This window comes from Euprymna scolopes, chromosome 4 (genome assembly GCF_053919585.1).
Source record: "Euprymna scolopes isolate OS-2025 chromosome 4, ASM5391958v1, whole genome shotgun sequence".
NCBI classification, from domain to species: Eukaryota; Metazoa; Mollusca; class Cephalopoda; order Sepiida; family Sepiolidae; genus Euprymna; species Euprymna scolopes.
Genome location: NC_136485.1, coordinates 144,000,384 through 144,004,253, shown reverse-complemented (window position 1 = coordinate 144,004,253; position 3,870 = coordinate 144,000,384). Strand labels below are relative to the sequence as shown.

General features: G+C 35.8%; 1 pseudogene; it reads right to left on the bottom strand.

Moving 5' to 3' along the window:
* Positions 1–800: 800 nt before the first annotated feature.
* On the bottom strand, positions 801–963 carry LOC145274905 (U2 spliceosomal RNA; annotated as a pseudogene).
* Between the last annotated feature and the right edge of the window lie 2,907 nt (positions 964–3,870).

Genomic DNA, 3,870 nt, shown 5'->3' with positions numbered 1-3,870 from the left:
TGCAGAAACTTGTGCCCCCACGACGTAGACACTCTCGACAAACCCGACAGGCAGCTAAATCCCACCCCACACAGTAGAGATCTCTAGATGTAAAAGATCTTTCTACTCAAGTAGTTTATTCCTAAGAACCGCTAGACTCTGGAATTTCATTCCAAGTTCCTGCTTCCCCAACTGTACTGACATGCAAAAGTTCAAGTGCAACGTGAACTGACATCTTGCTGCCCAAATCCCAACATAGTGCCCCAGTAGTTGCTGCCCCTGATAGTAGCCCCTACACCAAAGTGGCAATGCGCCTTGTTTGGGGTGAAAATGTAAAAAAAAAAAAAAAATTAAAAAAAAGCTACGGTAATTTTGGTAAGAACATTTTTATGCTTCAAGATGTTCAACTATCTTTACTAATACCACTTCTCCTCTCTTTGCAAAACAAAAAACAAAAATGATGGCGATAATAACAACAGACAAGGAACAACGAATTAAATTCCGAGTGAGCGTTTACTAAATTTGAAACTTCAATTTGCAAAAATATTGCGCCAATTCCTGATCTAAACACATCTACTCTATTTAGAACAAGGCCGATAGCCATTAGTCGCGTGCTCTCGTGTAATGAATGAATGCGTGAATGTAGGATTGACATGAAATTCTTAAAGATAAACTAAAATGACCGAAAAATGGGCTGAAATGACTTAGAATGACTTTAATGAACTTAAGGATGAATTGAATGACCTTAAGAATGACTTGAATGCTTAAAAAATAACTGGAATCCTTCAAAAACAACTTGAATGATCTGGAGAATTACTTGAATGGCTTTCAATCTGACTGGTTGTAAAATGGGTGATCATTTTACATTAAATTAATAGAGAAAAGTGATCCCCCACTTTATATCACAAAGTTACAAACATAAGTACAGCATGTAGTAAGAACAGATACTACATTTTGATATTGGCCAAAAGGCCAAGAAAAGCTTAAAAAGCTAAGAACAGCACGTATTAACAACATACCTTTGATCTTAACCAAAAAGACCAAGCACAAAAGTCTTACGGGCAGACCGACCGACAGACCGATCGACCGACCGACGGACCGACGGAGTGACTTATAGAGTCGCTTGCACGCGACTAATAATTAGCATTTTTAGTTTATTACCTGCTCTCTCTAAGACATTACATACTTTGGAGTAAGACTGCCGGAAAAAACCCAACAAAGGGACGGAAAGTTCTTTATCTTGAGCAACACTGTTTTGAAAACAATTGCTCTGTCTAATATATTTGCCACTTATTTATTAAAGTAGGCTTCAACAACACTATTAAAACCATGCCCCTCTTAGAAGAAATTAGATTTCACAAATGACAATTTCAAAAAAATCTCAGGAGGTCATCAGATCACTAATAAAACCAAGTTTCTCCCTCCCCTTTCTCTTCAGAGAAATGATAATATTAACTCTAATAGTTTTAATTCTAATAGTTAAGAAGCAATAAATTTAATCCGTAGTTAACGTCTACTAATGTAAAAATTTCAATTAAAAAATTGCTAACTCATTTTTTGTCTTGTATTACTACATGATATCATAAAACCTCGCATTTCCTTTCTGATAATATTACAAAAAATATAAATGCCCACATTATCGCCAAATAATGAATTATTTTCTTTTTTTAACATTTTGTCTTTACCGTGGTAAGGCCGATAAAAAGAAATAGTAACGTTGTGTGCATTTGTTGAGTATTTTTAAGTTTTAGCAAGACATAGAAAGAAACAACTGAACTTACAGATTTATTATTAGTATATTTGTATTTCTTTAATTTCTTTTTTTTCTTATTTAAATTATATTTACGTATTATTTCTTTGTTTCATTTTTCTAGTCTTCTATTTCTTCGCGTTGCTTTTTATTAATTTGTTCTTTTTAAGTAGTATTTTTCATTACCTATTCGTTTCTTTCTTAACCAACATTTTTTCTTTTTGTCACGATTCCCTTTTAGTTACTCACTATTACTTTCTTTCGTAATGTTTCTAATTCAAGATGTTTTTTGCGCATGCGTGTTCGGCTAAATTGTTATGCAGGAACGATTTTCTGCAACGCCTCCCTGTTGAAGGTGAAGGAATTAATGCTTTGGGACAATTTTTCGATATTTGCCGTCCGAAGTGTCATCCTTCAAAATGATTTCTTGTAAAAATCCGTCAATTCTGTCGAAGGTTTTTGCCAAACATACATACATACATGCATACATACATACGTACATACATACATACATACATACATACATACATACATGCACGCATATATACATGACGATTGCAACGTCTTGTCAGACGAGTGCCACTCCCTCAGACATTTATAGTCCCTGAGCCCCAAAATGACTTTTTTTAGTCCCACCGGTGAATTCACACGCTTAAGCAGGCATGACCCTGAAGACGGCCATTTAGATTAATTATTACATGCTTCCAGCATTTCAAGCTTCCACGCGTCACAACTTTTCCATCGCCACAGGACTATTTTTATTGACAAATGCCTGAGGGAGTATCTATACACAGATGATGGTGTCAAGATCAAAGTGTAGTATCTGTTCCGGCAGATACTGCACTTAAGATAATTTGTACCAGTCAATGGAGGGGAAACCCTCTATACTGGGATAATTATTATTTTTGGTAACCAGAGTGACCCCTTTTAGGGGAGCTGGTTTTTACCTCACATTAAAAACGGCCTTGTGCCTAATTTGCTCAGTGGGGGAGCAAATAAATACCATCTATACACAGATGATGTTACAGATTCTTAGCTTTGTACGACAGCTAACTCTCTCTCTCTCTCTCTCTCTCTCGGTTCAAAATGTTGAGATCCAGCAACAAGCAAGTGCAAGATAGCCAACAACAAATTAAACTGCAGATCAGCTTAATGCGGGTACTGGTCTCCCGCTTTATGTTTTTTTTAAATCAGAGATTTGCTTCTCCTAGAAAGGCTGCCTTACATACATACATACATACATACATACATACATACAAACAGACAGGTAAGATTTATACTGTAGATTTCTTTCTTTCTTAATGTTTTTTTCTTTAACTAGTTTCCCCTTTTTCCCCGATTTTGCATTATCTTTCTCATTTTCATCCCTTTTTTGCAATTTACATATAATTTTTTTTATTCCTACATATTCCATTGATATCTTTTAATTCACATTTCCTTAACAATTCTGCAACAACGCCCCCTTTTCAGTGTCTTCGTCTTCATTTTATTTATTTTCTCTTTCTTCTTATTCTATCGTCTTTTTTCTTCTATGATAAACGAAACACCTGATTGCATGTGGCAACCGCTGGGCCAGCCACACAGCAACTTAGAAAGAAAATCTATTTCAGCCTTCAACACGCAAATCCATTCCATCGGAGATTTCTTTTTCTCTCACTCGCACTTTCTCAGAAAGACATTTTCACACTTTTATCACCCGCCACATTTCTTTGCTCATCTTGAAAAAAAAGGATCTGCATACTGCACCTTTCATGTTTAACTCGGAATAACTCCAAGTAACATGAAAAAATAAGATCGAATGACGCAGTGAGCTTTCCTGTTATATTTACGACACAATATCACATGCCAGGGAGCAGAGCTTTAAAAATAATAAGGCTTCAGGGTTTCCTGGATATTATATTTATATGAGACATTTTTAACTCTTTTTAGAAGTATTTTTCCGCATTTGTTAAATCTGCTAATATCATTTGTTTTTTTTACATTTTCACTCCAAACAAGGCACATTGCCACTTTATTGTAGGGTGCTACTATCAGGGGCAACAACTACTGGGGTACTATGTTGGGATTTGGGCAGCAAGATGTCGGTTCACGTTACACTTGAACTTCTGCATGTCAGTACAGAACTTCGAGGTAATGATGGC